A 27,729-nucleotide genomic window follows, 5' to 3' on the forward strand; every position below is an offset into this window, starting at 1 on the left:
ACCTACAGAATAAAAGGAGGCGGTCCCCTCTCCTCCTCAGTTTAGGTTTCCTGTTCCTATAGGAATCCCTGCTTACCTACAGATGAAGAGGATCCCTGGGCCATGCACCCGCCTGCGTCGGTGTCTGTGGGAACGGCAGGGGCTGCGGTTCCAGAAGCAGTGGCGGGGGAGCCCCTGCTTGCAGCCTCCCCCCTCATCTGGCCAACCATCCGTGGTCCGGGTCCGGTCACCGTGGGTCCGCCCGGGTCCATGAGGACGCGCGCGCTGCAGCGGCCGGCTTAATACCTCTGGCCGCTGCATGGTGAGTGAGAGCGGCGCGTCTAACCCGGAAGTCGCCGGAGCACTTCCGGGTTGGTCCGGGGAGGCAGGAGATTCGGCGCCAAATTTAAAAAGCGGCGCTGGCGTTGGACCGGTGTGTGTGAGATGGCTTCACCGGCCGACGAAGCGCACCTGCCCGCAGCAGAGCAGCGTTCTCCCAGCAAGGAGAGGAGCGCTAGGAGCAGCACTAAAAGCGGTGGTCGACCTCCAGAGAGATCTACCACCAAACAAAAGGATCACCTGCCAAAAAATCCGCCTCCAGAACCGGTACCTGTCAGCTTCACTGGGTGAGTTTTAAAAATGCCTCTTCCTATATGCTGATATATGTTCCCCCTGTATCCCCTTCCTCTAGGCTAAGAAAAGGGCGCACAAGTCCAAGCACAAGGAATGTGCCTTATGTACGCAGCCCCTCCCAGATTCTTATACTAAGAGGTTATGCTCAGAGTGTATCATACAGACCTTGCGGCAGTAGAATATAATGACTCCATCTGATGTCAGAGCCATAGTCCGGGAGGACATGCAGGGGTTGGCGCATACAAGTAGCACCAGTACCCGCCAACCAAGCAGGTCCCGATCCCCAGCAAGTTCAGAGTCAGAGGAGGTACAGAAATCCTCAGACAAGTCTGGATCCCAGCCAAGTTCATCCGAAAATGAAGGGGGGCTTTGTCTACCTAACAGCAGTGTAGACAACTTAGTAAGATCTGTCAGGAACACAATGGGGTGCCCAGACGAGAAAGGAAAGAAAACAGCTCAAGATATTATGTTTGCGGGGTTAGGACAGAAAAAATGTAGATCCTTCCCCGTCATACCCACTATTAAGGAGATTATCAAAAAAGAATGGGATAAGCAAAATTCGAGAGGGTTTCTACCATCATCCTCTAAAAGATGCTATCCCTTCAGCAACGAAGAGCTGAATTCCTGGGCAAAGGTGCCAAAGGTGGATGCCGCAGTAGCTTCCACATCTAAGCAATCAGTCTTGCCAGTGGAGGATTCGGGGGTCCTGACAGACCCGTTAGACCGTAAGGCAGAAGCCTTACTAAAAAGATCGTGGGAGACTAACACGGGGGCATTCAGGCCAGCCATCTCTAGTACCTGCACTGCAAGGTCGCTACTAGTGTGGATGGAACAGCTGGAGGAACAAATTAGAGGTAGAACTTCGAGAGAAACAATCTTACCGAAAATCCCTCTAATTAAAGAAGCGATAGCATTCCTGGCTGATGCCTCTGTGGATTCTCTATTCTCTACGCCTAGCAGCCAGGTCAGCCGGCCTAGTAAACACAGCCCGGCGAGCACTCTGGTTAAAAAACTGGAAAGGGGACGCACAGGCTCAAGGGAACAAATAACATCTAGCCAATGGATTCTGGACATTGTGCAGTACGGCCTAAAGCTGGAGTTTGATCGAATCCCTTGGGATTCTTTTATTGTAACGTCATCGAAAGGACGGGATCAACAAAGGGCTCTGGAATCAGAGATCCTATCTCTTCTATCTAAAAAAGTCCTGATAGAGGTTCCCCAGGATCAAGAAGGAAGAGGGTTCTATTCCCCTTTATTCTTGATCAATAAACCAGATGGTTCATTTAGAACCATCATAAATCTCAAGAAACTAAATTCCTTTCTGCGTAATCATACCTTCAAAATGGAATCCATTAGTTCTACCATTAAACTCTTTCCTAGGTGTGTCATGGCCGGAATAGACCTAAAAGATGCCTATTATCATCTTCCTATACATGCCGAACATCAGCAGTACCTAAGGGTAGCAGTCATCTTGGCGGGACAGGTTCGTCACTTTCAGTATGTAGCAATGCCGTTTGGGCTTTCTATGGCTCCTCGCATCTTCACTAAAGTGATATCGGAAGTAATGGCTCATCTACGCCAACGGGACACTTTGATAATACCCTATCTAGACGATTTTCTAGTAGTAGGAAACTCTATACTTCAGTGTAAAGTTAGGTTATCTAATATGATCTCGTCCCTACAGGAGTTAGGTTGGATCGTCAACTTCGAAAAGTTCAGGCTGAATCCAGAATCCATTCAAACATTTCTAGGAATCCAGCTAGACTCCGTAAGTCAGAAATGCTTCCTCCCACAGTCAAAAAAGCTGACTATACAATCTAAAGTGTCAGAGGCAATGAACAGCCCCCACATGACACTAAGGAGAGCTATGTCCTTACTGGGATCATTATCATCATGTATCCCAGCTGTGCCGTGGGCTCAATTTCATACCCGTCAATTACAGTATGAAGTATTGTCGGCTCAAAGGAAAGAAGGACATCTGGAAAGTAAGCTAACTCTTTCCAAAGATGTCGTAGAATCCCTATCCTGGTGGCTAGATATGGAGCACCTTTCAAAGGGTGTACCATGGATAATAGACCCTTCTAAGATAATTACTACCGACTTTAGCCCTACTGGGTGGGGTGCACATATGGAAGATAGTCTGGCCCAAGATACTTGGGACCACGCAGAATTAGCATGTTCTTCCAATTGGAAGGAATTGAGAGCGGTAGGAAATGCCTTAATTCAATTTCTTCCACAGATTCAAGCACATGTAAGAGTTTTCTCGGACAACTCCACCGCAGTGGCATATGTGAACCGTCAGGGGGGTACACGGTCGGGGAGTCTGACTATAGCCGCAGACATCTTCCAGCTAGCAGAGACTCATCTTGCATCCCTAACAGCTCTACACGTCAGAGGGGTAGAGAACATCAAAGCAAACTACCTCAGTCAAAACACGTTACGCCAAGGGGAATGGACCTTAAACAAAACAATATTCAAAATGATAACAAAAACATGGGGCATGCCACAGATAGACTTGTTTGCCACAAGAGACAATCGGCAGGTAAAAAGGTTTGCTTCCCTGAACTTCATGGATCACCCAGATATGTTGGACTCTCTCCACCATCCTTGGAAGTTCAAACTGGCATACGCCTTTCCTCCGATGTCTCTGATTCCACTAGTGATCAGAAAAATCAGGAGGGAACAAGCAAGAGTAATCCTCATTGCACCGTTCTGGCCGAGAAGACCATGGTTCTCTTGTCTCCAGGCCATGTCTATGCGACCCATGGATTCTTCCATCGGACAAGGAGCTGCTGTCCCAAGGCCCCTTTTTCCACCCGCAAGTGAAAGGTCTTCACTTGACGGCGTGGAATTTGAGAGGCAACTATTAAGTTCAAGACGGTTCTCAGTAGAGCTAGTAAACACCCTTTTATTGAGCAGAAAAAGATCTACCACCCTAATATATAGTAGGGTATGGAATAAATTTTTAGATTTTTACACGGTACCGTTCACTAAGCAAGTTCCGGTCACACCTATTCTAGAGTTCTTGCAAAAAGGCCGAGAGTTAGGGTTATCGGTAAATACCTTAAGAGTTCAGGTCTCAGCATTAGGAGCCCTATATGGATGTAATATAGCAGCCAATAGGTGGCTCCAATAGCCAATCTCCAGATTTATAAAGTCTTGTGAACGTAGTAAACCGGTCCATATTCCCCGTCTACCTCCGTGGGATTTAAATCTAGTACTGGAGGCCTTAACCGGCTCCCCCTTTGAGCCACTAGATTCCATACCTTTAAATGTCCTAACATATAAAGTAGCCCTATTGGTAGCCCTAACCTCAGCTAGAAGGGTTAGTGACATCCAGGCCCTCAGTAGACCCACCCTTCTTACTGATATTTCATGATCGAATAGTCCTAAAACCAGACCCCTTATACCTCCCTAAGGTGGCATCCACCTACCACGGATCACAGGAGATATTTCTCCCTTCCTTTTTTGATTCACCTGTAACTCCAGAACAACATAAGTTCCACACCTTAGATGTCAGAGGAGCCATCCTGACTTACATAGAGAGGTCTCAGACATGGAGGGAGAGTAGGGCTCTGTTTGTCTCCTTTCAGAGCCACAAGAAAGGACATGGGGTCACAAGAGCTACCATATCTCGATGGATCAGAGAGGCTATCTGCTTGGCCTATACGTCAAAAGGCGAGATTCCTCCAGTGGGTATAAAAGCACATTCAACGCGAGCCATGGCTTCCTCCTGGGCGGAACAAGCAGATGTACCGATCCATTTAATATGTAAGGCCGCAACCTGGTCTACACCTTCTACCTTTTACAACCATTATAGACCATTAATGACTCTCTGGAAATCTCTCATGTGGGGTGCTGTCGTGGCGAAGGGTAAAAAGCCGGATTACTTACCGGTAATGCTCTTTTAATGAGTCCACGACAGCACCCATTTACTACCCTCCCTAAATTATGCACAGTTTCTTTCTTTTAAGTTCACAGATAATGGTTGTATAGAGTTTAAGAAATTTATGTTGCTGAATAAGAATTAATACTAAAGCTTTTGCGGTTCCCTTTTTATACTCTGTAAACTAAACTGAGGAGGAGAGGGGACCGCCTCCTTTTATTCTGTAGGTTTCCTGTTCCTATGGGCGGATCCCTCTCTCTCATGTGGGGTGCTGTCGTGGACTCATTAAAAGAGCATTACCGGTAAGTAATCCGGCTTATTTCTGTTCTTAAATACAAAAAGTGAAACTCATATTACATAGAGTCATTACAAACAGTACATGTTTATTTCTGTTAATGGTGATTGTGGCTTACAGCCAATGAAAACCCAAAAGTCATTACCTCAGTAAATTACAACACTTTATAACACCAACTTGAAAAATTATTTTAAAATCTGAAATGTTGGCCTACTGGAATGTATGTTCAGTAAATGCACTCAATACTTGATCGGGGCTCCTTTTGCATCAATTACTGCATCAACACGGCATGGCATGGAGGTGATCAGCCTGTGGCACTGCTGAGGTGTTATGGAAGCACAGGTTGCTTTGATAGCAGTCTTCAGCTCATCAGCATTGTTGGGTCTGGTGTCTCTCATCTTCCTCTTGACAATACCCCATAGATTCTCTATGGCCTTAAGGTCAGGCGAGTTTGCTGGTCAATCAAACACAGTGATACTGTTGTTTTTAAACCATGTATTGGTACTTTTGGCAGTGTGGACAGGTGCCAAGTCCTGCTGGAGAATGAAATTACCATAAACTTGTCGGCAGAGGGAAGCATGAAGTGCTCTAAAATTTCCTGGTAGATGGCTGTGCTGACTTTGGTCTTGATAAAACACAGTGGACCTACACCAACAGATGACATGGTTCCCCAAACCATCACTGATTGTGGATACTCTACACTAGACCTTGGAAATTAAGGTCCCAGAGTCTGGAGGAAGAGTGGAGAGACAGGCAATCCAAGCTGCTTGAGGTGTAGTGTGAAGGGCCCTGGGCAAAAGTTTAAAGTGGGGCCTCAAATGCTCATATATTGCACCATCACACATATATTTTGGTTGCATTTACAAGCGCTTAGTCCAAGCTGTTAAAAGAGCGTGATCAACCATTTTGAACTCGTTCAACACTTGTTCCTGGGCCTCTTTACACTGGCTCAGGAACAATGATGGGGACAGAAAGATCACTAGTAGATCAATCTGTCGCCATACAGTATCATGTTATCAGCAACATATCTGCAGTTTACAGTGGGAGATGTGCTGCTGAGAACAATGATTTCTGTTCTGGCATAAACAATCCAATCACTCGATGAACAAGCATCATTTTGCTTGTTTAGTGTAATATACCTCGTAGTCCTCCACATAGTATAATACACTCCCCATAGTCCTCCACATAGTATAATTCACACCCCACAGTCCTCCTCATAGTATATTACACACCCCACAGTGCTCCACATAGTATAATACACACCCCATAGTCCTCCACATAGTATAATTCACACCCTACAGTCCTCCTCATTGTATAATACACACCCCACAGTGCTCCACATAGTATAATACACACCCTATAGTGCTCCATACAGTATAATACACAGCCCATAGAGCTCCATACAGTATAATACACTCCCCATAGTGCTCCGTACAGAATAATACACACTCCTTAGTGCTCCGAACAGTATTATACGCAACCCATAGTGCTCCATACAGTATTATACACAACCCATAGTGCTCCATACAGTATAATACATACCCCATAGTGCTCCATACAGTATAATACACCCTACAATACAAAAGAATGTAATCTAGCCCCATAGAATGTAATGCAGCTTGATAGAATGTAATACAGCCACCATAGAATGTAATGCAGCCAGCACCTATAGAATGTAATGCAGCGAGTCTCCTCACCTCAGCAGCTCCACTGCCCAGCACAGCGTGGTGTGCGATGACATCATCGCACCCGCTGTGTAAGAGGCAGAGGGGAATGATGAGAGAGGGAGCACCATCTATGATGCAGATACAGTTGAATGCGTGGTGGGGGCGCTGGCATCGGGCTCCCTTGACTCACGGGCCCCATAGCGCTCAAGTGGTCTGCCGCTATTAGCGGCATGCCTCTGGTGCCCCTGGGGTAGTGGGGGCCCTAGGCAGCTGCCTAGTCTGCCAGCCCCTAATGCCAGCCTTGAGTCTGAATATATAGAAATGTAAACCTTATTTTTCTAATTTTGGCATTTATGATGGAGCCATCATTGCCAAGGACTCTGCCTTCAGGGTATCTTATATGTATTTATAGAAACTTGATTCCAGCTCACCCAGTTGCTCCATGCTCATCCACCTGGGGCTCAGACACCAGCTTCGACCTGGCCTCACATCAAGGATAATAGAAAAAATTGGAGTCCGGCTCAGCAGGACTGGATTTTCCTTTTCTTTTTATTTTTCAAAAGAAATATGGTGCAGTCGAAACGCGTCAACTGGGTCATGTCGACCATGTAAATTTTTCTTTTGTATGCACTATATTTTCTTTTGAAATATAAAAAGAAAAGGAAAATCCAGTCCTGTTGAGCGGGACTACAATTGTTTCTATTATCTTATATGTATATTTTTACTAATTCCTATAACATTCAATAAAGCTATGATCAGACACCTCTCCAATATAGAAGATGTGTGCATTGTGTTTATTATAAGGGAAGCTGTGTGGTCAGGTGGGTTTTATTAACCCATTAAATATCTGCCCTTATTATGCCTTCAACATTCACCACCATTTTAGCACTTTATGTGATCATCCAATGTCCTTTCCTGCATCCTCTGATGGTCCTCACTGATGATGTCACAGAGAGTTGATGTCACAATTACTTATGTTGAGTCCTTATCCGTCCCTGGCTTTCTGATGTAGAGAGATCCAAGTAATAACACACAGCACAAGAGATGTGTATTCATATGCAGGGATCGCCCAGGAGCTCGCCTCTGACTCACTGGGACTCACCCCTCCTTTTTATATAGCAAAGAGATAAGCATTTACAGACATGCGTACAAGCGCTCATATTCTCTAACAAAGAGTATCTATTCTACTGATAACGTTCACTTCTGGAATGTAAGTTACAATATCACAAAGGAATGCGTCCATAAAAGGAAATGTCTATTTTGCTCAAATCTTCCTCATATTAAGCCAGACGTCTTTGAAAAGGAAGACAAAATGGATTCTTCAATCTGATCTCCACAATTCCCCCCTTTGACATATTCCTTTTATGATCTATCACAAATCCCCTTTAACATATCCATATTTTTAGATTACCACAGGGCCAAAGACAAAGCCTTTATTTTTGGTATTACACATGTACACGCTTATATCATTAATAAGAGAATCAAATCTAGTATCAATTCTTCCGTTTAACTCTCACAACCTTTTCTTTGTTTTGCAATAAGTATATGCTCTTTTGCAATGGCTTGCATGTATCCATGATGCCTTTCCTTCAAGCTTGACTGATGTAGGTGTTGTCAACAGGACTTGGAAGGGTCCGTCAAATCTTGGTTCAAGAGCCTTTCTGGTGTGTCTTTTTACATAGACTTGATCACCTGGTTCCAACTTGTGACTTCCTTCTGTGTTGTCAGGATCTGGAAGGGAAGCAAAAACTTGTGCATGCACCTTAGTTAATTGTTTCTGAAGATTTTGCACATAAGAAGTCAATGACTCAATATTTAACACAAGTTGCTGTGGAAAATAACATCCTAAATTGGCAGTCCTGCCAAACAAAATTTCATACGGAGACAGTTTAGTCTTACCCCTTGGGGTATTGCGTATTGAGTAAAGGGCCAGTGGAAGGCATTCTGTCCAAGGCTTTCCTGTTTCAGCCATGGCTTTCTGTATTTTTAATTTTAAAGTTCCATTCATGCGTTCCACCTTACCAGAACTTTGAGGATGGTACGGAGTGTGTAACTGACTTTCAACACCCAACATTTTCAGTACATTTTGAAATATTTCTCCAGTGAAATGAGTATCCCTATCTGACTCGATCACTTCAGGGAGACCGTAACGGGGTATCAGATCGGCAACTAGCTTTACAGCAGTGTTTTTAGCTGAAGCCTTCCGAACTGGATAGGCCTCTGGCCACCCTGAGAACATGTCCACACACACCAACACATACTCATACCCATTACTTTTTGGCAGCTGGATAAAGTCTATCTGTAATCGCTGGAACGGATAGAGAGGTCGGACGTGATACTTCATAGGGGTCTTTGTTGTCTGTCCGGGATTATGTGCCAGGCATATAACGCATGCAGCACAATAGTCTCTTGCATAGTTGCCAAAACCTGGAGCCAACCAGACTTGCTTTGCCAGTAGTGTCATTGCATTTGCAGACACATGAGTAGGGTGGTGTAGTCCACCAACTACAATCGGGTACCAGGCTCTAGGTAGACATATTAGTCCATCTTTCTTCCAAATTCCTGCTTGTTCTTCTGCCCCTTCCTTTTTCCACCTGTCCCTCTCCTCTTCTCCTGCATCTTCCTGTGCTTGTCTCAGTCTATCTTCAGTATTTTCTGTGGGGTTTACAGTATGAACCTGCTGTAAGGGTTTGACTGCTGCTGCTTTGGCTGCTCTGTCAGCCCTATCATTTCCCCTAGATTCCCTAGTGTCGAGTCTCACATGTGCAGCTACCTTAATTACTGCTACTTCTTTTGTTTCTTGTGCAGCCTCTAAGATCTGTTTGATCAGAGAAGCATGTTTTACAGGTTATCCTGACGCTGTCATGTAACCTCTAGCTCTCCAGATTACTCCAAAGTCAAACACAATACCATGTGCATACCTAGAATCAGTGTATATATTAGCTGTCTGATTCTCAGCTATTTTTAGCGCTTCAATCAATGCTGTTAGTTCTGCTTCTTGTACAGACTGTTTCGGTGGAAGAGGTTCTGCTTTGAGAGTTTCAGATTCTGACACAACTGCATACCCTGTATGGAAGTTACCTGTGTCATCTGTAAACCTACTACCATCTATAAACAGCTCTAAATCTGGATTTTGAAGTGGTGTTTCGGATACATTGGGTAAGCCTGCCGTTTCTTGTAAAATGAGCTCTGTACAATCATGTGTGTCTGTAGGGAAAAAATTTGCGTGTGGATCAGTGTCCTTATTCCCCCCTTCAGACTCGAGAGGTAGCAGTGTTGCTAAATTAAGAGTCTGAAGCCTAGCAAATGTGATAGTCTGGTAGCCCTAACGCTGGAGCTGAAACAAGGGCATCTTTTAATTGTTGGAACGAAATCTGACCTTCTTTTGTCAACAAATAAGGTTCACTTTTTACACAGTCATACAGTGATTGCATTAGTTGACTGGCATGTATAATCCATTGTCTACAATGAGACACTATTCCTAAAAATGCTCGTAGCTGTTTATGATTTCTAGGCTCATTCATCTGTCTTATTGCTTCAGTTCTTTGAGGTGTAAGATGCTTTTTACCTTGAGAAATGCAATGACCTAGAAAGTCCACTTTGGTCTGACAAACTTGTAGCTTTTGTCTATTCACTTTACACCCTTCTTTTTCTAGAAAACATAGTAAACTTACAGTAGACCTTTCTGCAGTTTCTAGGTCTGGGCAGCAAAGTAGTAGGTCATCCACATACTGCAAAATTACTACCTGTGGTTCGGGTTCAAACCTCTGAAGGACTGTTTGTAGGGCATTTGAATAAAGAGTAGGGGAGTGTATCATTCCCTGTGGAAGGCGTGTCCACGCCAACTGTTTGCCCTTAAATGTAAATGCAAATAAATGCCAACTATCTTGGTGTAAAGGAACCGAGAAAAATGCATTTGAAAGATCTATTACAGTAAACACTTGAGAACTGGCTGGTATCTGTGATAGTAACGTATGAGGATTGGGTACAACTGGGGTGATTGGATCTAGAACTTTGTTTATTTCTCTTAGATCATGTACCATACGATATTTGGGCATAGAACTCTTATCAAGAGTTCTCTTTTTGACTGGATACAGAGGAGTGTTAGCAGGTGATTGTATCTCTACCAAAACTCCTTTCTCTCTATATCCCTCTATCTGTTTTGTAATCGCTAATTCCTGCTGGGCACTCACAGGGTATTGTCTGAGCTGTGGGAGAACAGCTCCTGGTTGCACAGATAATTTTACAGGAGAGATATGCAATAATCCCACATCAGTGTCACCCTGTGCCCACAGTGTTTCTGGGACCATTGAGAGATCTAGATCTGTGGTGTACTCTTTTTCTTCAGTATAATCCTCAAAAGCCTGAATTCTGACATATTGTTCTAATGATTCTGCATCATCAGGGATAGTCAACATAACTGTGCCATCTTCCCTAAAATTGATGTTAGCTTCTAATTTCTTTAGTACATCAGTTCCTAACAGACATGTTGGGGCACCTCTGGCATACAAAAATCTGGATGCAAAACATTTAGGTCCTAACGAGACCTCTAGGGGCACAGTATATGGCAGTGTTCGAATTACCCCATCATAACCCTCAGCAAAAGTTGTTTGTTCTGAAATATCTTCCGGATTCGGAAGAAAATCTTGATTCAAAATTGAGGAAGTTGCACCTGTATCTATCAAAAATGGAATCTCTCTCCCCCCCACATTCTAGCTGGTAGGGAAGTTTGTAACACATTGAGTCAATCTGAATCTGGTATGGGACCATCTATGATGGTAGATTTCTGCTGGTTGTCCGTTTGGGGAGGGTTATTTCTGGGAACAAATTTGCCTGACTTTATATCTGCCAACTTCTTCCTGCACTCTCTTTGGAAATGACCTGGCTTTTTACAGTAGTGGCAAAGAAAATTGTGTCTCACTCTTCCTCCTGTATTAGCTTGTGCTATTCTAACAGGCTTACGATTCTCTCTCATATCCATGGCTATTCCTAAACATCGTTGTTTCACAATATTTGGTTGTTCAATTGTTCTCCAATCTGGAGTAGAGGATTTAAATTTTTCTCTGAATTTCGGATCTAGCCCCTCTATTAATTGTTTTGTAAAAAGTCTCCTTACTGAAGCATCAGTCATATCCAATCCTTCATCCCTAAAGCTATTTTCTAGTTCTTGACTATATTCTTCAATACTTTGCCCAAATTTCTGCATAATCACACCTGTAGACCCCCTTTCCCTCTGTTTTCCTCTCATGAAAATTATTAATGCCTCTGTGAACTGGGTACCTGATGCTTCTGTCTGTAAGGCACCCCCTTCTGCCACTGGTCTATTGGGCTGTAAGTGTGTCAATAATTCCTGAAAAAGTCCGGGGGACATTTTCATTCTACATAATTCTTCCCCGTCCGCCCAGACCCCAGCATGAGTCTGCATGATTTGTTGTATATACTGTGCAAATCTAACTGGAAACTGGATAGGATCTGGTGCGTTATGTAAGAGGGACATACCCTCGGCAGGGGACCAAGGGAAGTATTGCCGTGTGTTATGGTAGTGGGTTGCCATTACTCCATTGGCGCCAGCTTCTCTAAAAGGTCTAGGTACTACCCTAACAGGGGCAAGTACAGCGCCATATCTAGGTGTACCACAGGCTAGGCAATCATTTCTCCAATCTGGATTTTGTTGTCCACAGTGTGAACATTCCCATCCTCCTACCCCACCAAGATTGGGATACAAGGCTGGAAATTGTTTTCCTCCTTCTGCTCTTCCAGATGGTACAAATGATTGGGCTTTTGGATCTACGTAAGGTGGTGGGATTATGTCACAACTTTTTCCCTTTCCCATGATCCATTTGGAAGTGTCTGGATCATACTTCCAATTCTCCTCTTTAGCTGTTTTTGAGACCTCTATCATACAATGTATGATTTCTTCCCACCCATTATCTTTGATAATTCCACCTCGTTCTTTACTCAGTCTTTCCCATTCTGTACTAAACATAAGTGCTTCTGAAATTCCCAATTTTTCTCTTACTCTTCTAATCTGTCTTCTGACTATCTTTCCACATCTTTCCTGTATGATATCTGCTGCTTCCACTTGTCCTAAGACAGTTTTGGTCTGTTTATTTCTCATTTTAGCTATTTCTGCCCCAGGTGACGTTTGGACAATCACTGTGGTGATGTCTCGTTGCCTTCTTTCCTAGGGAGCTAAAATATCCTTTCAATATTTGCTATTTCTACCCCAGGTGACGTTTGGACAACCACTTCCTCTGTTGGTGGCGTCTCGTTGCCTTCTCTCCTAGGGAGCTAAAATATTGAAGGGCTTGTCTGCTCTGTTTCTTCTAATATGCAGGACGTACTTAAGTGCTATTATGCACACAGACCCAGCAACACCATACAGATCACAAAACTTTCTGTGTCAGTTAGCATACTTGTCCCAGGCTCATGAAAACCGCGTCCTGGGCTCATTCTATCACACCTTATCCAGGGAATGTAGAAACAAGTTCTATAGGAGAGTCAAGCATGGGCGGAGGTCTCCCAGAAGGACGCTACCTCATAACCCAGTTAGGCTGACTTCACCAATAACCTTGTTCTAACAATCGTGGCTTATTGTTCTACGTACTTCTATTCTTCTTTCACAACATGTCACAACCTTCACACTGCTCACACACTGTTCACACACTGCCAGGGACTAGACTCATAAATCTATACAATATGGTAACCCGAGTTCTATAGGTATCTACTCACTACTAGACTAACCCAGCATGACACGGCTCATAGAGATCTTTCGGATAATACAGGGCAGATAAAAGAGAACTAATAATGTCTCTTACCTGGCCAGGTTTTTTTTTTTTTTTCATTTGCCGTCCATTATCCCAGATCTCCGTTGTCCGTATCCGCAGGTAAATCTTGAGTAAATACTCTCGCCTCGGGTCCCTGTTCGGGCGGCCAAGAAATGTTGAGTCCTTATCCGTCCCTGGCTTTCTGATGTAGAGAGATCCAAGTAATAACACACAGCACAAGAGATGTGTATTCATATGCAGGGATCGCCCAGGAGCTCGCCTCTGACTCACTGGGACTCACCCCTCCTTTTTATATAGCAAAGAGATAAGCATTTACAGACATGCGTACAAGCGCTCATATTCTCTAACAAAGAGTATCTATTCTACTGATAACGTTCACTTCTGGAATGTAAGTTACAATATCACAAAGGAATGCGTCCATAAAAGGAAATGTCTATTTTGCTCAAGTCTTCCTCATATTAAGCCAGACGTCTTTGAAAAGGAAGACAAAATGGATTCTTCAATCTGATCTCCACACTTAGAACTTTCAGCTCTCTACGTTCCAATCACTTGTGCAGTTGATGTCGTCGTGGTGAAGCATGAAGATGTGGAAGAGGTGGCCCAGCACAGGTAATCACTATAAATAATTATAATTATCAGAATACATGCTAATTCTAAGCCAGCAAGTTAAACTAGTATAAGTAAGGACTCTTGTATCTGAAGAAAAATGCCCTGGGTCAGTTTGCATGCAAATGTCATCATTAATGATCACCATCGATCTTGAGAAATCAGAGCAGAGGTCCAGCATGTAGATCTCTTTTTCTTTCATTGTCTACGGCAGGGATGGGGAACCTTAGGCCCAAGAGCCATTTATGAACCTCGATGACCTTTTCTCCGGACCACGAGTAGATTACTTGGGACCACAGTGCATTACTATATTGCAGGTAAGGTAGCAGCAGACTGTACGCAACCCCCATACCAAATTGTCCCCATCTTCTTTTACAATGTCATAGAGGCTTGACATCATATACCGCATGTTAGAACTTGCTGCTGTAGAGTTAGGGTACGTTCACACAGGACTTTTTTGCTGCTTTTTTTTGCTGCTTTTTTTTATGCTAATTTTCAGCTGCTTTTTACAGTACCAGTAAAGCCTATGAGATTTCAGAAATCTCATGCACACACGTTGGTTTTTTGTTTGATCAGTTTTTTCTGCTTTGCTGCTTTTTTTGGACATAGGGCATGTCACTTCTTTCAGCGTTTTTGCAGCGTTTTTGCAGCGTTTTTTCACCCATTGACTTGAATGGGTGATGAAAAAAACGCTGCAAAAACGCTGAAAAAACGCATGTAGCATTATTTGCTGCTTTTTTTGTGCAGAAAATCATGGCCAGCAGGAAGGGATCTCACAGCCAAGAGCTTAGGGGTGTGGTTAGTGAGGTGTGAAGAGCCATTGTGAGCCATTGTGAGGTGTGAAGAGCCATTGTGAGGTGTCCTGTTTGTGATCTATTGTGAGGGAGTTCCTGGTAGTGAGGTGTGAAGAGCCATTGTGAGCCATTGTGAGGTGTGAAGAGCCATTGTGAGGTGTCCTGATTGTGATCTATTGTGAGGGAGTTCCTGGTAGTGAGGTGTGAAGAGCCATTGTGAGCCATTGTGAGGTGTGAAGAGCCATTGTGAGGTGTCCTGATTGTGATCTATTGTGAGGGAGTTCCTGGTAGTAAGGTGTAAAGAGCCATTATGAGGTGTCCTAGCAGCTGAAAATTGGCATAAAAAAAAAGCAGCAAAAATCTGCAGCAAAAATCTGCAGCAAAAAAGTCCTGTGTGAACGTACCCAAAAAACGCACCAAAAACGCACCAAAAAAACGCACCTAATTAGCATAAAAAAAAGCAGCAAAAAAAAAGCAGCAAAAAAGTCCTGTGTGAACGTACCCTTACAGTTCAGACCATTATCATCACAACCAAACAAGAGGGGCCTTTATCAAGCTCAGGGCTTGTTGTGACATGTCGTCCTATCCAAGGACCCCTTTAAGGTAGAAGGCCACTCTGTATCTTCTGTTAGTTCCTAGTCATGCTACCTCCTTTGCTGTAGTTCACCCAAACGGCAGCGCTGCACACTTGTCACTTCTTTAGGAAGCAGGTTACTTGCTCTAGCACTAAGTCCTCTCCCCTGTGGGCTGGTCCCAACATTAACTCTCTCCCTGTCTCTGTTGTTGGGGAAATGTAACCTTTCATCTACATTCTATGCAAACACTACCTTATGTCCTAAGTCCTAATCTTTGTCTTTCATGCATCACATCACTATACATTATAATACTTTACCTAGGCATCTTAGGGTACTGTCACACTAAACGATTTACCAACGATCACGACCAGCGATACGACCTGGCCGTGATCATTGGTAAGTGGTTGTGTGGTCGCTGGGGAGCTGTCACATAGTCAGCTCTCCAGCAACCAACGATGCCGAAGTCCCCGGGTAACCAGGGTAAACATCGGGTTACTAAGCGCAGGGCCGCGCTTAGTAACCCGATGTTTACCGTGGTTACCAGCGTAAAAGTAAAAAAAAACAAACACTACATACTCACATTCCGGTGTCTGTCCCCCGGCGCTGTGCTTCTCTGCACTGTGTCTGCCAGCCGGAAAGCACAGCGGTGACGTCACCGCTGTGCTCGCTTTCCGGCCGGCCGGCGCTCACAGTGCAGAGAAGCAGAACGCCGGGGGACAGACACCGGAATGTGAGTATGTACTGTTTGTTTTTTTTTACTTTTACGCTGGTAACCACGGTAAACATCGGGTTACTAAGCGCGGCCCTGCGCTTAGTAACCCGATGTTTACCCTGGTTACAAGCGAACGCATCGCTGGATCGCTGTCACACACAACGATCCAGCGATGACAGCGGGAGATCCAGCGACGAAAGAAAGTTCCAAACGATCTGCTACGACGTACGATTCTCAGCAGGGTCCCTGATCGCTGCTGCGTGTCAGACACAGCGATATCGTATGGATATCGCTGGAACGTCACGGATCGTACCGTCGTAGCGATCAAAGTGCCAATGTGTGACAGTACCCTTACACTTCACAGGACACAAGATGTACAGAAGACACAGGACACTATTCAGATTACACATCACATTATACAAAGGACTGATGTCTTCAAGGGGGAGCAGGGCAATATGTCCATCTCCTCACAGCATACAGGGGAGTACTTAGAAATCATGGGGCCCCATAGCATAAGTTCCAAATGTCACCTCCCCACCCAAAAAAAAAATAAAAAATGAGTATTTAGCAGTGCCACATAAGGGCATAACTCAGAAAATTTACAGTCCTTCCAAAATAATTTTCCTCCTATTGAAGCCCCTAAGGCTGCTTTCACACATCAGGTTTTTGGTTTCAGGCTAAATGCGGCAAATTTGCAAAAAAACGGATCCGGTGTAAATTGTGAAAAACTGATGCACCGGATCCGTTTTGTAGCTGCATCTGGCTTTCTTTACTGCGCATGTATTTTTGACTTCCTGATTCCGCGGGGATGAGAGAGAGAGCTGCTGGGCATGCTCAATGTGTAAAAAACGGATTTGGTAGCCGGAACCGTTCATTCACACACCCGTTCCATGCGTTTATTGCCGAAAACGTCTCTTCAGGCTTTTTCGCCGCACAGAAAAAACGTTGCAGTGGACGTTTTTTGTGTCCAGCAAAAAAGCCTGAAGGGACGGATCCGGCACAAAACGGATGAAACACATGCCCTTCAGGCACAATCCGGCACTAATACAACTGTATGGGAAAAAAAAGGATCCGGCGTAAAAAAAAACGGATCCGTTTTTTTCAAAAACTGCCGGTTTGTGCCTGAAAAAAAAAAAACCTGATGTGTGAAAGCAGCCTTAGTTTTCCCATGCATCTAAATACCCCTTTCATGGTTTCCATAAAATATGATGGATGCCAACAAAGGTGCCTCTGAACACACTATGAAACCACCACAGTGAATTCGCATATAGCACCCTAAAATCATAGTTTGATGACTCTATTACCCTCCACTCCCGCAGAGTGTAACACCCCACAGTGATCCCAACACAGTATGATGGTCTTGACACAGCCTCCCGTACAGTATAACAGCTCACCATATAGTATAATGGCCCTTATACCCATCCACACAGTATGATGGTTAGTACACAACCCTATGCACAGTATGATGGCCCCAGCACAACCCTCCATATTGTATAATGGCTGGTACACAGCATAATGGACCTTAACAGTCCTCCAAATAATATAATGGCCCCCATATAGCCATTCAAACAGCATAATGACCACCTCATAGCCCTCCAGACAGTATAATGGCCCCTACATGGCCCTCCAAACTGTTTTAAGACCCCCACACAGCCCTGCAAACTATATAACGTATCTTATATAGCCCTGCAAATTCTATAATGGCCCTCACATAGCCTTTCAATGTTTTAGGGCCCCACATAGCCCTGCAAACTGTATAATGGCCCCCACTTAGCCCAGCAAATTGTTTTAAGGCCCCCACTTAGCAAACTGTATAATGTCCCAGATATTACTCTGCAAAATGTTTTATGGCCTAATATAATAAACTATATAATGACCCCATGCATAGTCCTGCAAACTATTTTAGGACACCCACACAGCACCACAAAATGTATAATGGTCCATAATAGCCCCGCAAACAGTATCATGGCCCTCATGTAGCCGTGTAAACTGTATAATGGCCTATGTGGGCTACGTGGGAGCTATTATACTGTAAATGGGGACCATTAAACAGTTTGAAAGGTTATATGGGTATCAATGTACAGTATGCAGGGCTCTATTTTGGGACAAATACAGAGCCCTGCAAACTGTACAATGATACCAATATAACCTTTCAAACCTTTAATGGTTCCCATATATAGCCCTGTATAATGGCGGCCACATAGCCCTGCAAACTCTTTTAGGGCTTCAACACAACTCTGCAAACAGTATAATGGCCCCTACATTGGCCTGCAAACTCTTTTATGGCCCTTCAAAGCACTTCAAACAGTAATATGGCCTCCACTAATTAAATTGTGGTCTGCAGCTCTGCACTGCTTGGCGGAGCAAGCATGATGTAATGACATCATCGCGCTCGCTGTGCTGTACTGAGATGTCAGAGCTGAGACGCAGAGGGAAAATAATGGAGGAGGGACCTGACAGCTCCCTCCTCCATCATTTCTTTCAACTGTACAATAAAATTGAAAGTATGATGCCAGGAGAGGGGAGCCTGACTTATGGGCTCTATATCACAGTCCGCAGCTATGGCACATATTTTCTTATTTTTTTAACTTTTTCTTGTTACTTCTCTCTCCCTCCTGATTTTTAGAAGGGAATTGAAAGGTGAGAGGAAGGTAGGGATTTAACTGCAATACACTGTGTGCAGAATTATTAGGCAAGTTGTATTTTGATCACATGATACTTTTATATATGTTGTCCTACTCCAAGCTGTTCAGGCTTGAGAGCCAACTACCAATTAAGTAAATCATGTGATGTGCATCTCTGTAATGAGGAGGGGTGTTGTCTAATGACATCAAAACCCGATATAAGGTGTGCTTAATTATTAGGCAACTTCCTTTCCTTTGGCAAAATGGGTCAGAAGAGAGATTTGACAGGCTCTGAAAAGTCCAAAATTGTGAGATGTCTTGCACAGGGATGCAGCAGTCTTGAAATGGCCAAACTTTTGAAGCATGATCACCAAACAATCAAGCATTGGAAAGGCAAATAGCCAACAGGGTCGCAAGAAGCGTGTTGGGCAAAAAAGGCGGAAAATAACTGTCCATGAATTGAGGAAAATCAAGCGTGAAGCTGCCAAGATGCCATTTGCCACCAGCTTTGCCATATTTCAGAGCTGCAACGTTACTGGAGTAACAAAAAGCACAAGGTGTGCGATACTCAGGGACATGGCCAAGATAAGGCTGAAAAACGACCACCTTTGAACAAGAAACATAAGATAAAACATCAAGACTGGGCCAAGAAACATCTTAAGACTGACTTTTCAAAGGTTTTATGGACTGATGAAATGAGAGTGACTCTTGATGGGCCAAATGAATGGGCCAGAGGCTGGATCAGTAAAGGGCAGAGAGCTCCACTCCGACTCAGACGCCAGCAAGGTGGAGGTGGGGTACTGGTATGGGCTGGTATCATCAAAGATGAACTTGTGGGACCTTTTCGGGTTGAGGATGGAGTGAAGCTCAACTCCCAGACCTACTGCCAGTTTCTGGAAGACAACTTCTTCAAGCAGTGGTACAGGAAGAAGTCGGTATCATTCAAGAAAAACATGATTTTCATGCAAGACAATGCTCCATCACATGCCTCCAACTACTCCACAGCGTGGCTGGCCAGTAATGGTCTCAAAGAAGAAAAAATAATGACATGGCCCCCTTGTTCCCCTGATCTGAACCCTATAGAGAACCTGTGGTCCCTCATAAAATGTGAGATCTACAGGGAGGGAAAACAGTCCACCTCTCGGAACAGTGTCTGGGAGGCTGTGGTGGCTGCTGCACGCAATGTTGATCGTAAACAGATAAAGCAACTGACAGAATCTATGGATGGAAGGCTGCTGAGTGTTATCATAAAGAAAGGTGGCTATATTGGTCACTAATTTTGGGGGGGGTGTTTTTGCATGTCAGAAATGTTTATTTCTAAATTTTGTGCAGTTATATTGGTTTACCTGGTGAAATAAACAAATGAGATGGGAATATATTTGGTTTTTATTAAGCTTGCTAATAATTCTGAACAGTAATAGTTACCTGCACAAACAGATATCCCCCTAAGATAGCCAAATCTAAAAAAAAAACCACTCCAACTTCCAAAAATATTAAGCTTTGATAATTATGAGTCTTTTGGGTTGATTGAGAACATAGTTGTTGATCAATAATAAAAATAATCCTCTAAAATACAACTTGCCTAATAATTCTGCATACAGTGTAAATGTATTAATGTCACATAATAGTACAAAAATTAAACAAAAATATTTTCAATTACCGTATTTTTCGGACTACAAGACGCACTTTTTCCCCCCAAAAAAAGGGGGGAAAATGGGGGGTGCGTCTAATAGTCGAAATGCAGGCTTACCCATGGCGGCAGAGGTGCGGTGGCAGAGGTGCGGCGGCAGAGGTGCGGCGGCAGACGTGCGGAGATGAGGAGGCGCAGTGAGCGGGGTCCCTTTCCCCGGTAAGGTGATGCAGCAGCCCGGTAAGCAGCAGAGCCGGGTGAATCCTGTTGCCATCGGTGGTGGCGGCCATCTTCCGGGGGCCGCGCGTGCGCAGATGAAGCGCTCTGCTTCCCGGGGCTTCAGGAAAATGGCCGCGGGATGCCACGCGTGCGCAGATGGGGATCGTGGCGGCCATTTTTCTGAAGTTTTGAGCTTCAGGAAAATGGCCGCCGCGATCTCCATCTGCGCACGCGTGGCCTCCCGTGGCCATTTTCCTGAAGCCCCGGGAAGCAGAGCGCTTCATCTGCGCACGCGCGGCCACCGGGAGATGGCCGCCGCCACCGATAACAACAGCATTCACCCGGCTCTGCTGCTTACCGGGCTGCTGCATCACCTCACCGGGGAAAGGGACCCTCTCACACCATACCTGTCACTGCGCCTCCTGATCGCAGCACCTCCTGATCGCAGCACCTCCTGATCCCAGCACCTCCTGATCCCAGCACCTCCTCATCCCAGCACCTCCTCATCCCAGCACCTCCTCATCCCAGCACCTCCTCATCCCAGCACCTCTGCCGGTAACCAGGCCGTGGCGTCGCCCACCTAAGCAGGAAGGGACCCTGCTCAGGTGCACGCCGTACTGCATCACCCCACCTCTGCCGACACCATGCCTCCTGTGACCCTGCTCTGCCACCGCCAGCCTTCAGGTAAGATACTGTAAATTCGGACAATAAGACGGACCCCCATCTTATAAAAAATCTTTTTTTCTGCAATTTTCACCCCAAATTTGGGGTGCGCCTTATGGTCCGGTGCGTCTTATAGTCCGAAAAATACGGTAAGTAAATGGGACTTCATAAATAACAAATACTGTTCTGTAACGAGTGCACTAAAGTTAATCATCTATTTTTTTTCAATCATTTTTATTGTATACCAGAAATATATCATTATATGTCTGACTTTTTGCCTGTTACTGCTGCCCATTGAGATGGTGGAATGTGAAACGTGACAATATTTATTTTCGGCTGCAAAAAGAATCACAAGATTCAAAAGACAGGTCATTAATATAAATTACTGATAATAACTGTTGGTCTAGGTGTAAGCAGATTGCGGGATTCAGTGACAGACAGGAGGCAGAGCAAGAGATAAGAAATGTAAAAGTTTTAATTAAACAGGGGGTTAACTCTTCGCAGGGAGGTAAAGGGTTAAACAGTAAGATGGTAAACAATGGGCAATGTTAATAAGAAAGAAAACAAGGTAATGGCAGTTCTTTTAAATCACTTATCTTGTCAAGGGTTTCCCAGTCCACAATTGAAATTTTGCAGGCAGTGGCGCCAACAATGGCTGACACGATGCTGTTCCGGTGGATTTCTGGAACCAACGGTCCGTCTTCTGGTGGTTGCAGGCGGTCATGGGTTTTACCTGCTGAGCCACTAGTCAATGATCTGATACAACTGAAGCGACCTCTGCGGCTGAAGTAAAGTGGGGACTACTGTCCTCTGGCTGGCAGCATGGATCGCAGCACCAAGTCCTGCAGGTGGGCCTGGCTCCTCTGTACTAGCGCTGCCCGACGAATTCCTCGACGTGCTGCGCTTCCCTCGGCTGCGATCACGCTGGGGGTCACAGGTAGTTCTGGTCGCAGCCCGTCTCGGAGTTGCTGTGCGCAATGCAGAGCATGCTGCTCACCCTGCTGCTCTCTGCGCGGTGGCGGGAAACTGAGCCTAACTTCGTGCGCTTTTGCTTTTACATTGGCCATTCCCCCCGGGTCAAGAGGTTGGTCCTGCACACTATTTCTTCCTCAGGGCAACAGGGGAGACAGCCTCAACAGTTCCAAACGTGGCTTGGTACAGGTACCTGCAGCCCAGTTCTCCTCCTTACATAGGCATGAGTTCTTGACCAGCGGAGGTGTAATAACACCTTCCTCATACCTGAGAATATACATATTCTGACTTTTCAAGGCAGTATGAGTCTCTAAATCCTTTGCCATCAATACCTTAGATAACTGTATGATTGTTGTACTCATATGCCAGGCATCCTCAGATAGTGCCAACTCAGTTAGCAGTGACTTGTAATAAAAGTCCAGGAGAAACAGAGTTGATGTTCTCTGAAATATTGTATTAAGTACAATGCAGCAGGTAGAAAGAGTAATTCCAAACAGAGAAGTATACATGTGCATCCAAAGATGGCTACAGCAAACTGATAATGAAGAAGAAGGGAGGAGCAAGGGCTAACATCATCAACTACAGAAGGAACAAAGGGACAAACTTCAGAAGACAGAGCTTCTCTCTAGCAACAGCAGAATGAGTTGCATAACATAGAAAATACACAAGCTGTTGCCATTCATGGGACACAAAAATACAGCACTGTTTTGTTTTCACATTTATTGTTGTGAATTCTGCTCTTGGGTTCCCTCCGGTGGTTGTTGGTGGTAATGCAGTTGTCCCTGGGCTGCAATCCTGGTCAGGTGTCTCTGCTGATTGCAGTTCTGACTGGGGTATTTAGGTGTGCAGGATTCATTAGTCCTTGCCAGTTGTCCATTGTTCATGGAGGTTTTGCATCTCTGTCTGGTTCCTCCTGCCCTGCTGCCAAATCTGCAAAGATAAGTGTCACAGTCATGCCTGCAATTGCCATGCATTCCTATGGCCTCAATACGCCTGTTACAGGGGTCACTGCATCACAGTGTGGACATACCATCCACAGTATTTATACCAGACTATGGAAAGACATTGTACATCATTTACATTTGTCTGTGGACTAACTGACCACAACATAGTGTGTTATACTTATTGGTATTGTAGGGATCCGTACTCACTCAGTTGCTCTTGAGGTACGCACAGGACACGGTTTTCATGCAATACTCCAGGCAAGTTTATTTTACTTCATAAACCGCTCCGGGAGGCAAAACAAAACAGAGCCTTTTCTGGAACAAAGTGAAAACAAAACCGAAAAAAAACCATATGGTATTGCGGGTCGACCCGCTCAGGTCAGTGCCTTTTGCAACACCAATTGAAGGTAAACACGATCTGCAGGTAAGTAGTCCATACAGCCCTGCGGGTCTGCCCACTCGGGTCAGTGTCTTTAACCACACACACTGGAGATCTCCTAACCTCCAGCCACACACTGAATGAGAGACTCGGCCATTTTATCTGCCAAAATACGCCCCTCTAATGACCGCTCGAAACACCCGGCCCTGGAATGGCCCAAATAACTCTCCCAGCACTATAGGTGCTGAAGCATACTTACGAGCTCACATCATCGCAGCTAACAGCCGCGATGACACATGTCTCCCCTCAAGGACTTGTCCGGCAGCCCTCTTACAGTGTGTATAGAATGTAGCAGGAACATATTATCATATATTTGTCTTTTTACAGATGACTGAATCCCAGTGAGATGGTGGAACGTGACATTTTTCTTTGTGGATTCCAAGAAGACAATCAGAAGTATCACATAGGAGGTAATTAATTTTCATATTAATTTCTGATAATCGTTGGTCTAGGCTTGAGTTCTAGATCTGCGGAGGTGTAATAACACCTTCCTGATACATGACAATTTGCTGTATGTGTTTTTTCAAATGTACATCTTATAAACACAACTCCTAGTATAACACCACCATATCTCAGGTACAGAGATGGGGAACATTTCTTCTCATTATCCTCTGTCTTCCAAATTGGGAATCCCCTCTTTTATTTTATAAAATACTCTTCCTATCAGCATTGAAATAATCAATGCCGTGTTTACATGAGACTGACCACAGCATTCACACTGGATCTGACAGAACACAGCATTTACTCTAGATGTGTATTGACTGAGCCCAGTATTTATACAAGACTGGACTGACTGACAGCAACATTTACTATAGTCTGTGCACCAATTGACTATAGCATTTCCACTAGGTGTGGACTGACTGAGCACAGTATTTATACCTGACTGTGGACTACCTTACCACAACATTTACAATAAACTATGCTCTGACTGACTATAGCTTTTTGACTAGGTGTATCATCCGATCACAGTAATAATACCAAACTGTGATCTGACTGCCAGTTATTTTCAAAGGTCTGTGGACTGACTTACCACAACATTCACAATAGATTATAGACCGGCTCTTCCCAGCATTTACACTAGGTGTGCATTAATTAACCACATCATTTATAGTGGACTAAGGACCGACTGATTACAATAGTTACAATAATACAATACACTGATGATTGACTAGCCACAAGATTTACAGTAGTCTGTGGACTGACTGAGCACAGTATTTATACCAGACTGTGGAGTGTCTTACAGCAACATTAACAATAAACTGTGCTCCGACTGACTATAGGTTTTTAGTTAGGTGTGTATCAATCGATCACAGTAATAATGCCAGACTGTGGACTGTCATTTACAGTGGTCTGTGGACCTGACCACAACTTTCACAACTGATTATAGACCGACTCATCCTAGCATTTCCTTTAGGTGTATGCAGCAGCCCCCAAACGCAGGACCGTGGGGTACTCATTACCGGGTCTGTCTCTCTCGGTTCAGGGGATGTCACGGTGGCCCGACCCGGTCCGTGGCCCTGCTAAGGGGCGCCGCAATGAAAGGTGATGGGAGGTTGGAAGGTGCAAAGAACAACGAGGACACAGGGTTGTAGTCTCTTTACCTTTTACTGTAGACTTCAGCAATCCGCAATCCAGAGCACTGCTTACAGGGCTTGTCCGAGACCGGCCGGTCCGAAGGCACATCCAGAGTTCCCGTTGCAGGTGGAAATCAGTAGCCTTCCTACTAGCGCCTGTGTGTTGTAGTAGCTCCCTGCTGAGCACCACGGGATAGTCCTCACAACTGTCGTATCTGTTTCTGTTCTTTCTTTCTCTCCGTCCCCCAGATGGTATGGAAAGGACGCCCACCGTATGACGGGGTAGGCCTGGAGTTATTCTGGGACCCTAGAGATGCCCCTCTCCCACAATTGCCTCCGTTGTCTTCATTAGGTGAAAATCGTGAGACAGCCAACCTAAAGTCAACTGCCCAGCCGTGGCTGGAGTAGTGCGTAGAGTTGTTTTACTCCCTCGGTATTCCGGTCACCGGCTACGCGCCTCGGAAGGATGTTGCCGCGGTCTTAGGGGGCAAGACTCCTCCCGGTTATCTCCTTAGTGCTGTGTCTGTGATCTCGTTTCTCACTTCTCCACAATATATCTCGCTTCCTGTCCTTTCTTAAGATACCGCCGCAATCAGGTGCAGGCTTGGTTCCGTAACGATCTGACCCGTGCTAGACCACTGCCGGGATCCCACCCCTGACAGGGACCTCCCTGGATCTTCCCAAGCAATGCTCTCCTCTCACTAGATGTTGCCCGGGCAAAACCCAGTCAGCTTCTCTCCTAACTTCCTCCCCGACCCCAGTTTTACCAAAGTGTGAGGTGTGGCCTAATACATAGAACCCTTTGCTCCCCCTGGTGGCCGGGTTGTGAAACGTAATGTGTGACTGTGATACCTGGTCAGGTGAACTCCTTTGGTGCCATCAGACGTACCATCACTCCCCTTAGTGGCGGAGCGACAGTACTGCAACGACCAGGACTCTGGGGCACTGCATGTAGACTAATTACCCACAGTATTAATACTAGAGTAAGGACCGACTGATTACAATATTTAAACTAGACTGTGGACTGACTGACCAAAACTTTAAGGATATGTGCACACGTCCGGAATTGCCACGGAAATTTCCGAGCCAATTACGGAACTCCCTGCCGTGGGAAATAGGTATGCGTAATTGGCATGCGTTTTCCCGCTAAACACTAGGGTTTTGCAAGCGTAATTAGCTTGTAGAATGCTAGTGTTTTCCAAGTGATCTGTAGCATTGCTTAGAAAACTGATTTACAGGTTGGTCACACTTGCCAAACATAGTGCTTGACAAGTGTGACCAACTTTTTACTATTGATGCTGCCTATGCGGCATCAATAGTAAAAAGATAGAACATTAAAAATAATTTAAAAAATGTATTAAAAGGTTATTCTCACCTTCCGATGGCCCCCGATCTCCTCAGCGGTGCACGCGGTGGCTTCCATTCCCATAGATGCTTTGTGTGAAGGACCTGGGATGATGTTGCGGTCACATAACCGTGACGTCACAAAGGTCCTTCGCGTAAAGCATCCATGGGAACGGAAGCGGCCACGTGCACCGCTGAGGAGATCGGGGGCCGTCAGAAGGCGAGAATAACATGTACACAAAAATTGCGGATTGCATTCTAATAATAGGATGCTTAATGTATGCTTTTTTTCACGGTTTTTTCGCGTTTTTATAGCGAAAAATCCGGAACGTGTGCACACAGCCTTACAGTAGACTGTGGACTGACTGGCTGCAGCTTTTACAATACACTGTGTATAGACTGACCACAGTCATTATCTCTGAGATAAGTAATTTTGACTCCAGTGTGTTATACTTATTGGTGTGTATAGCATGTAGCAGGAACATATTATCATATATTTGTCTTTTTACAGATGACTGAATCCCAGTGAGATGGTGGAACGTGACATTTTTCTTTGTGGATTCCAAGAAGACAATCAGAAGTATCACATAGGAGGTAATTAATTTTCATATTAATTACTGATAATCGTTGGTCTAGGCTTGAGTTCTAGATCTGCGGAGGTGTAATAACACCTTCCTGATACATGACAATATGCTGTATGTGTTTTTTCAAATGTACATCTTCTATACACAACTCCTAGTATAACACCACCATATCTCAGGTACAGAGATGGGGAACATTTCTTCTCATTATCCTCTGTCTTCCAAATTGGGAATCCCCTCTTATATTTTATAAAATACTCTTCCTATCAGCATTGAAATAATCAATGCCGTGTTTACACGAGACTGACCACAGCATTCACACTGGACCGAGGACTGACAGAACACAGCATTTACTCTAGATGTGCATTGACTGAGCCCAGTATTTATACAAGACTGGACTGACTGACAGCAACATTTACTATAGTCTGTGCACCAATTGACTATAGCATTTCCACTAGGTGTGGACTGACTGAGCACAGTATTTATACCTGACTGTGGACTAACCTTACCACAACATTTACAATAAACTATGCTCTGACTGACTATAGCTTTTTGACTAGGTGTATCATCCGATCACAGTAATAATACCAAACTGTGATCTGACTGCCAGTTATTTTCAAAGGTCTGTGGACTGACTTACCACAACATTCACAATAGATTATAGACCGGCTCTTCCCAGCATTTACACTAGGTGTGCATTAATTAACCACAGCTTTTTTAGTGGACTAAGGACCGATTGATTACAATAGTTACAATAGTACAATACACTGAGGATTTGTGAGGGGCAGAGCCAGGGCCATAGTC

At 44.6% G+C, this 27,729-nt stretch overlaps 1 long non-coding RNA gene across 1 annotated transcript; it reads left to right on the forward strand.

Annotated features, from left to right (window-relative positions):
* Window positions 1-13,989: 13,989 nt before the first annotated feature.
* Window positions 13,990-26,990, forward strand: LOC143781295 (uncharacterized). The gene is made up of 3 exons (XR_013216650.1): window positions 13,990-14,171; window positions 23,754-23,836; window positions 26,856-26,990. It is a non-coding gene; the product is annotated as an uncharacterized LOC143781295 (long non-coding RNA).
* The last annotated feature ends 739 nt before the right edge of the window (window positions 26,991-27,729 follow it).

The sequence above is a fragment of the Ranitomeya variabilis genome, chromosome 6 (assembly GCF_051348905.1).
Source record: "Ranitomeya variabilis isolate aRanVar5 chromosome 6, aRanVar5.hap1, whole genome shotgun sequence".
Classification (NCBI taxonomy): domain Eukaryota; kingdom Metazoa; phylum Chordata; class Amphibia; order Anura; family Dendrobatidae; genus Ranitomeya; species Ranitomeya variabilis.